Source organism: Alosa sapidissima, chromosome 10, assembly GCF_018492685.1.
Source record: "Alosa sapidissima isolate fAloSap1 chromosome 10, fAloSap1.pri, whole genome shotgun sequence".
NCBI lineage: Eukaryota > Metazoa > Chordata > Actinopteri > Clupeiformes > Clupeidae > Alosa > Alosa sapidissima.
Genome location: NC_055966.1, coordinates 38,290,788 through 38,298,287, shown reverse-complemented (window position 1 = coordinate 38,298,287; position 7,500 = coordinate 38,290,788). Strand labels below are relative to the sequence as shown.

The 7,500-nt window shown below is 55.9% G+C and overlaps 16 non-coding genes across 16 annotated transcripts in view; all 16 read right to left on the bottom strand.

Annotated features, from left to right (window-relative positions):
- The window catches only part of trnah-gug, a 72-nt gene extending 65 nt beyond the window's left edge, over positions 1 to 7 (bottom strand). Inside the window, exon 1 of the tRNA in view lies at positions 1 to 7. This exon is cut by the window's left edge and continues 65 nt beyond it. This is a non-coding gene — a tRNA (tRNA-His).
- A 465-nt stretch (positions 8 to 472) lies between these two features.
- On the bottom strand, positions 473 to 544 carry trnae-uuc. Its single transcript has one exon. It is a non-coding gene; the product is annotated as a tRNA-Glu (tRNA).
- A 212-nt stretch (positions 545 to 756) lies between these two features.
- Positions 757 to 829, bottom strand: trnar-acg. Its single transcript has one exon. It is a non-coding gene; the product is annotated as a tRNA-Arg (tRNA).
- Positions 830 to 1,559: 730 nt separating this feature from the next.
- Positions 1,560 to 1,631, bottom strand: trnae-uuc. The gene has a single exon. It is a non-coding gene; the product is annotated as a tRNA-Glu (tRNA).
- A 478-nt stretch (positions 1,632 to 2,109) lies between these two features.
- On the bottom strand, positions 2,110 to 2,181 carry trnah-gug. Its single transcript has one exon. It is a non-coding gene; the product is annotated as a tRNA-His (tRNA).
- A 465-nt stretch (positions 2,182 to 2,646) lies between these two features.
- Positions 2,647 to 2,718, bottom strand: trnae-uuc. The gene has a single exon. It is a non-coding gene; the product is annotated as a tRNA-Glu (tRNA).
- A 212-nt stretch (positions 2,719 to 2,930) lies between these two features.
- Positions 2,931 to 3,003, bottom strand: trnar-acg. The gene has a single exon. It is a non-coding gene; the product is annotated as a tRNA-Arg (tRNA).
- A 193-nt stretch (positions 3,004 to 3,196) lies between these two features.
- trnah-gug lies at positions 3,197 to 3,268 on the bottom strand. Its single transcript has one exon. It is a non-coding gene; the product is annotated as a tRNA-His (tRNA).
- A 1,015-nt stretch (positions 3,269 to 4,283) lies between these two features.
- On the bottom strand, positions 4,284 to 4,355 carry trnah-gug. The gene has a single exon. It is a non-coding gene; the product is annotated as a tRNA-His (tRNA).
- Positions 4,356 to 4,820: 465 nt separating this feature from the next.
- On the bottom strand, positions 4,821 to 4,892 carry trnae-uuc. The gene has a single exon. It is a non-coding gene; the product is annotated as a tRNA-Glu (tRNA).
- A 478-nt stretch (positions 4,893 to 5,370) lies between these two features.
- trnah-gug lies at positions 5,371 to 5,442 on the bottom strand. The gene has a single exon. It is a non-coding gene; the product is annotated as a tRNA-His (tRNA).
- Positions 5,443 to 5,907: 465 nt separating this feature from the next.
- Positions 5,908 to 5,979, bottom strand: trnae-uuc. The gene has a single exon. It is a non-coding gene; the product is annotated as a tRNA-Glu (tRNA).
- A 212-nt stretch (positions 5,980 to 6,191) lies between these two features.
- Positions 6,192 to 6,264, bottom strand: trnar-acg. Its single transcript has one exon. It is a non-coding gene; the product is annotated as a tRNA-Arg (tRNA).
- Positions 6,265 to 6,457: 193 nt separating this feature from the next.
- On the bottom strand, positions 6,458 to 6,529 carry trnah-gug. The gene has a single exon. It is a non-coding gene; the product is annotated as a tRNA-His (tRNA).
- Positions 6,530 to 6,994: 465 nt separating this feature from the next.
- Positions 6,995 to 7,066, bottom strand: trnae-uuc. The gene has a single exon. It is a non-coding gene; the product is annotated as a tRNA-Glu (tRNA).
- Positions 7,067 to 7,278: 212 nt separating this feature from the next.
- On the bottom strand, positions 7,279 to 7,351 carry trnar-acg. Its single transcript has one exon. It is a non-coding gene; the product is annotated as a tRNA-Arg (tRNA).
- Between the last annotated feature and the right edge of the window lie 149 nt (positions 7,352 to 7,500).

The window sequence follows — 7,500 nt, the reverse complement described above, 5'->3', positions numbered from 1 at the left end:
TCACGGCTAACCACGGGCTGCGTGCTCTTCCGGCCACAGTAAAGCTCCTCTCTCAGAGTGCGTGCTCTGTGACCAGCCTTTGACGAGTTTCGCGCTGGCTCCTCTGAGCACTCCTCGGCTGCAGTTTCCACTCCGTAAACGAGTTGTGTGTGCTGCTAATTTGCAGAAAACACCAAACACCCGCCTCGACCCACAGGCACCAATCCACAAATGGCCAAACGCTGACGTTTCCCTGCCTCTCGGCACACATGTGCGTGTGAAAGAGTTGGAGTGATGCTGAAGGCTGGGAAAAGCAGCTGAAGAAGGGCACGGTTCGCAAAGCTGAAGGAGACAGTCTTTAGCCATGTGAAAGGTGTCCAGCAGGTGAAGGAGAGCCCATGCAGGTGGAGACAGACTGCACTGTTGGGGGGCAATGCCTTAAGCCGAGGGCTCTACTGGTAAGGAGCCCACATTGACGGGAAGGCAAAAGCGCTTCCCATACCGGGAGTCGAACCCGGGCCGCCTGGGTGAAAACCAGGAATCCTAACCGCTAGACCATATGGGAGGAGGCACTCTGCCACCGTCTTGTAGAAAAGCAAAGGCGCGCATGCATTTGTGCTAGACTGAAAGGAGTGTGACTGAGGTCCGGGAGCGACTGACTGGCTTTTGACGAGAGAGGACATGTAGACAAACTGAAGGCCGCGGCAAATCTACTGGCCAGCAGAGGGCAGAAGGCCATCGTGGCGGTCCTCCCGGCGCGGGGTCAAAAGTTGCCGCCGAGCCAGCCAGGAGTCGAACCTAGAATCTTCTGATCCGTAGTCAGACGCGTTATCCATTGCGCCACTGGCCCTGACAAAACCAGCTGACTAGCATGCGATCAGTGTGTTTCCAGAGACGATGCGACAGCAGCACGGTTCGCAGAGCTGCATTCTTCCATTCTTCCGAAGCCTCAAGACAAGAGATGAGCAGACATGGCGAGGTCCAGCTTTGCACACCCACTTTTTCCCGGGCTTGAGGGCAATAATCCAGAAATGTGCAAAAGCTGCCGTGACCCGGATTCGAACCGGGGTTGCTGCGGCCACAACGCAGAGTACTAACCACTACACGATCACGGCTAACCACGGGCTGCGTGCTCTTCCGGCCACAGTAAAGCTCCTCTCTCAGAGTGCGTGCTCTGTGACCAGCCTTTGACGAGTTTCGCGCTGGCTCCTCTGAGCACTCCTCGGCTGCAGTTTCCACTCCGTAAATGAGTTGTGTGTGCTGCTAATTTGCAGAAAACACCAAACACCCGCCTCGACCCACAGGCACCAATCCACAAATTGCCAAACGCTGACGTTTCCCTGCCTCTCGGCACACATGTGCGTGTGAAAGAGTTGGAGTGATGCTGAAGGCTGGGAAAAGCAGCTGAAGAAGGGCACGGTTGGCAAAGCTGAAGGAGACAGTCTTTAGCCATGTGAAAGGTGTCCATCAGGTGAAGGAGAGCCCATGCAGGTGGAGACAGACTGCACTGTTGGGGGGCAATGCCTTAAGCCGAGGGCTCTACTGGTAAGGAGCCCACATTGACGGGAAGGCAAAAGCGCTTCCCATACCGGGAGTCGAACCCGGGCCGCCTGGGTGAAAACCAGGAATCCTAACCGCTAGACCATATGGGAGGAGGCACTCTGCCACCGTCTTGTAGAAAAGCAAAGGCGCGCATGCATTTGTGCTAGACTGAAAGGAGTGTGACTGAGGTCCGGGAGCGACTGACTGGCTTTTGACGAGAGAGTACATGTAGACAAACTGAAGGCCGCGGCAAATCTACTGGCCAGCAGAGGGCAGAAGGCCATCGTGGCGGTCCTCCCGGCGCGGGGTCAAAAGTTACCGCCGAGCCAGCCAGGAGTCGAACCTAGAACCTTCTGATCCGTAGTCAGACCCGTTATCCATTGCGCCACTGGCCCTGACAAAACCAGTTGACTAGCATGCGATCAGTGTGTTTCCAGAGACGATGCGACAGCAGCACGGTTCGCAGAGCTGCATTCTTCCATTCTTCCGAAGCCTCAAGAAAAGAGATGAGCCGACATGGCGAGGTCCAGCTTTGCACACCCACTTTTTCCCGGGCTTGAGGGAAATAATCCAGAAATGTGCAAAAGCTGCCGTGACCCGGATTCGAACCGGGGTTGCTGCGGCCACAACGCAGAGTACTAACCACTATACGATCACGGCTAACCACGGGCTGCGTGCTCTTCCGGCCACAGTAAAGCTCCTCTCTCAGAGTGCGTGCTCTGTGACCAGCCTTTGACGAGTTTCGCGCTGGCTCCTCTGAGCACTTCTCGGCTGCAGTTTCCACTCCGTAAACGAGTTGTGTGTGCTGCTAATTTCCAGAAAACACCAAACACCCGCCTCGACCCACAGGCACCAATCCACAAATGGCCAAACGCTGACGTTTCCCTGCCTCTCGGCACACATGTGCGTGTGAAAGAGTTGGAGTGATGCTGAAGGCTGGGAAAAGCAGCTGAAGAAGGGCACGGTTCGCAAAGCTGAAGGAGACAGTCTTTAGCCATGTGAAAGGTGTCCAGCAGGTGAAGGAGAGCCCATGCAGGTGGAGACAGACTGCACTGTTGGGGGGCAATGCCTTAAGCCGAGGGCTCTACTGGTAAGGAGCCCACATTGACGGGAAGGCAAAAGCGCTTCCCATACCGGGAGTCGAACCCGGGCCACCTGGGTGAAAACCAGGAATCCTAACCGCTAGACCATATGGGAGGAGGCACTCTGCCACCGTCTTGTAGAAAAGCAAAGGCGCGCATGCATTTGTGCTAGACTGAAAGGAGTGTGACTGAGGTCCGGGAGCGACTGACTGGCTTTTGACGAGAGAGGACATGTAGACAAACTGAAGGCCGCGGCAAATCTACTGGCCAGCAGAGGGCAGAAGGCCATCGTGGCGGTCCTCCCGGCGCGGGGTCAAAAGTTGCCGCCGAGCCAGCCAGGAGTCGAACCTAGAATCTTCTGATCCGTAGTCAGACGCGTTATCCATTGCGCCACTGGCCCTGACAGACCCAACAGACTAGCATGCGATCAGTGTGTTTCCAGAGACGATGCGACAGCAGCACGGTTCGCAGAGCTGCATTCTTCCATTCTTCCGAAGCCTCAAGAAAAGAGATGAGCCGACATGGCGAGGTCCAGCTTTGCACACCCACTTTTTCCCGGGCTTGAGGGCAATAATCCAGAAATGTGCAAAAGCTGCCGTGACCCGGATTCGAACCGGGGTTGCTGCGGCCACAACGCAGAGTACTAACCACTATACGATCACGGCTAACCACGGGCTGCGTGCTCTTACGGCCACAGTAAAGCTCCTCTCTCAGAGTGCGTGCTCTGTGACCAGCCTTTGACGAGTTTCGCGCTGGCTCCTCTGAGCACTCCTCGGCTGCAGTTTCCACTCCGTAAACGAGTTGTGTGTGCTGCTAATTTGCAGAAAACACCAAACACCCGCCTCGACCCACAGGCACCAATCCACAAATGGCCAAACGCTGACGTTTCCCTGCCTCTCGGCACACATGTGCGTGTGAAAGAGTTGGAGTGATGCTGAAGGCTGGGAAAAGCAGCTGAAGAAGGGCACGGTTCGCAAAGCTGAAGGAGACAGTCTTTAGCCATGTGAAAGGTGTCCAGCAGGTGAAGGAGAGCCCATGCAGGTGGAGACAGACTGCACTGTTGGGGGGCAATGCCTTAGGCCGAGGGCTCTACTGGTAAGGAGCCCACGTTGACGGGAAGGCAAAAGCGCTTCCCATACCGGGAGTCGAACCCGGGCCACCTGGGTGAAAACCAGGAATACTAACCGCTAGACCATATGGGAGGAGGCACTCTGCCACCTTCTTGTAGAAAAGCAAAGGCGCGCATGCATTTGTGCTAGACTGAAAGGAGTGTGACTGAGGTCCGGGAGCGACTGACTGGCTTTTGACGAGAGAGTACATGTAGACAAACTGAAGGCCGCGGCAAATCTACTGGCCAGCAGAGGGCAGAAGGCCATCGTGGCGGTCCTCCCGGCGCGGGGTCAAAAGTTGCCGCCGAGCCAGCCAGGAGTCGAACTTAGAATCTTCTGATCCGTAGTCAGACGCGTTATCCATTGCACCACTGGCCCTGACAAAACCAGCTGACTAGCATGCGATCAGTGTGTTTCCAGAGACGATGCGACAGCAGCACGGTTCGCAGAGCTGCATTCTTCCATTCTTCCGAAGCCTCAAGAAAAGAGATGAGCCGACATGGCGAGGTCCAGCTTTGCACACCCACTTTTTCCCGGGCTTGAGGGCAATAATCCAGAAATGTGCAAAAGCTGCCGTGACCCGGATTCGAACCGGGGTTGCTGCGGCCACAACGCAGAGTACTAACCACTATACGATCACGGCTAACCACGGGCTGCGTGCTCTTCCGGCCACAGTAAAGCTCCTCTCTCAGAGTGCGTGCTCTGTGACCAGCCTTTGACGAGTTTCGCGCTGGCTCCTCTGAGCACTCCTCGGCTGCAGTTTCCACTCCGTAAACGAGTTGTGTGTGCTGCTAATTTGCAGAAAACACCAAACACCCGCCTCGACCCACAGGCACCAATCCACAAATGGCCAAACGCTGACGTTTCCCTGCCTCTCGGCACACATGTGCGTGTGAAAGAGTTGGAGTGATGCTGAAGGCTGGGAAAAGCAGCTGAAGAAGGGCACGGTTGGCAAAGCTGAAGGAGACAGTCTTTAGCCATGTGAAAGGTGTCCAGCAGGTGAAGGAGAGCCCATGCAGGTGGAGACAGACTGCACTGTTGGGGGGCAATGCCTTAAGCCGAGGGCTCTACTGGTAAGGAGCCCACGTTGACGGGAAGGCAAAAGCGCTTCCCATACCGGGAGTCGAACCCGGGCCGCCTGGGTGAAAACCAGGAATCCTAACCGCTAGACCATATGGGAGGAGGCACTCTGCCACCGTCTTGTAGAAAAGCAAAGGCGCGCATGCATTTGTGCTAGACTGAAAGGAGTGTGACTGAGGTCCGGGAGCGACTGACTGGCTTTTGACGAGAGAGTACATGTAGACAAACTGAAGGCCGCGGCAAATCTACTGGCCAGCAGAGGGCAGAAGGCCATCGTGGCGGTCCTCCCGGCGCGGGGTCAAAAGTTACCGCCGAGCCAGCCAGGAGTCGAACCTAGAACCTTCTGATCCGTAGTCAGACCCGTTATCCATTGCGCCACTGGCCCTGACAAAACCAGTTGACTAGCATGCGATCAGTGTGTTTCCAGAGACGATGCGACAGCAGCACGGTTCGCAGAGCTGCATTCTTCCATTCTTCCGAAGCCTCAAGAAAAGAGATGAGCCGACATGGCGAGGTCCAGCTTTGCACACCCACTTTTTCCCGGGCTTGAGGGAAATAATCCAGAAATGTGCAAAAGCTGCCGTGACCCGGATTCGAACCGGGGTTGCTGCGGCCACAACGCAGAGTACTAACCACTATACGATCACGGCTAACCACGGGCTGCGTGCTCTTCCGGCCACAGTAAAGCTCCTCTCTCAGAGTGCGTGCTCTGTGACCAGCCTTTGACGAGTTTCGCGCTGGCTCCTCTGAGCACTTCTCGGCTGCAGTTTCCACTCCGTAAACGAGTTGTGTGTGCTGCTAATTTCCAGAAAACACCAAACACCCGCCTCGACCCACAGGCACCAATCCACAAATGGCCAAACGCTGACGTTTCCCTGCCTCTCGGCACACATGTGCGTGTGAAAGAGTTGGAGTGATGCTGAAGGCTGGGAAAAGCAGCTGAAGAAGGGCACGGTTCGCAAAGCTGAAGGAGACAGTCTTTAGCCATGTGAAAGGTGTCCAGCAGGTGAAGGAGAGCCCATGCAGGTGGAGACAGACTGCACTGTTGGGGGGCAATGCCTTAAGCCGAGGGCTCTACTGGTAAGGAGCCCACATTGACGGGAAGGCAAAAGCGCTTCCCATACCGGGAGTCGAACCCGGGCCACCTGGGTGAAAACCAGGAATCCTAACCGCTAGACCATATGGGAGGAGGCTCTCTGCCACCGTCTTGTAGAAAAGCAAAGGCGCGCATGCATTTGTGCTAGACTGAAAGGAGTGTGACTGAGGTCCGGGAGCGACTGACTGGCTTTTGACGAGAGAGGACATGTAGACAAACTGAAGGCCGCAGCAAATCTACTGGCCAGCAGAGGGCAGAAGGCCATCGTGGCGGTCCTCCCGGCGCGGGGTCAAAAGTTGCCGCCGAGCCAGCCAGGAGTCGAACCTAGAATCTTCTGATCCGTAGTCAGACGCGTTATCCATTGCGCCACTGGCCCTGACAAAACCAGCTGACTAGCATGCGATCAGTGTGTTTCCAGAGACGATGCGACAGCAGCACGGTTCGCAGAGCTGCATTCTTCCATTCTTCCGAAGCCTCAAGACAAGAGATGAGCAGACATGGCGAGGTCCAGCTTTGCACACCCACTTTTTCCCGGGCTTGAGGGCAATAATCCAGAAATGTGCAAAAGCTGCCGTGACCCGGATTCGAACCGGGGTTGCTGCGGCCACAACGCAGAGTACTAACCACTATACGATCACGGCTAACCACGGGCTGCGTGCTCTTCCGGCCACAGTAAAGCTCCTCTCTCAGAGTGCGTGCTCTGTGACCAGCCTTTGACGAGTTTCGCGCTGGCTCCTCTGAGCACTCCTCAGCTGCAGTTTCCACTCCGTAAACGAGTTGTGTGTGCTGCTAATTTGCAGAAAACACCAAACACCCGCCTCGACCCACAGGCACCAATCCACAAATGGCCAAACGCTGACGTTTCCCTGCCTCTCGGCACACATGTGCGTGTGAAAGAGTTGGAGTGATGCTGAAGGCTGGGAAAAGCAGCTGAAGAAGGGCACGGTTCGCAAAGCTGAAGGAGACAGTCTTTAGCCATGTGAAAGGTGTCCAGCAGGTGAAGGAGAGCCCATGCAGGTGGAGACAGACTGCACTGTTGGGGGGCAATGCCTTAGGCCGAGGGCTCTACTGGTAAGGAGCCCACGTTGACGGGAAGGCAAAAGCGCTTCCCATACCGGGAGTCGAACCCGGGCCACCTGGGTGAAAACCAGGAATCCTAACCGCTAGACCATATGGGAGGAGGCACTCTGCCACCTTCTTGTTGAAAAGCAAAGGCGCGCATGCATTTGTGCTATACTGAAAGGAGTGTGACTGAGGTCCGGGAGCGACTGACTGGCTTTTGACGAGAGAGTACATGTAGACAAACTGAAGGCCGCGGCAAATCTACTGGCCAGCAGAGGGCAGAAGGCCATCGTGGCGGTCCTCCCGGCGCGGGGTCAAAAGTTGCCGCCGAGCCAGCCAGGAGTCGAACCTAGAATCTTCTGATCCGTAGTCAGACGCGTTATCCATTGCGCCACTGGCCCTGACAGACCCAACAGACTAGCATGCGATCAGTGTGTTTCCAGAGACGATGCGACAGCAGCACGGTTCGCAGAGCTGCATTCTTCCATTCTTCCGAAGCCTCAAGAAAAGAGATGAGCCGACATGGCGAGGTCCAGCTTTGCACACCCAC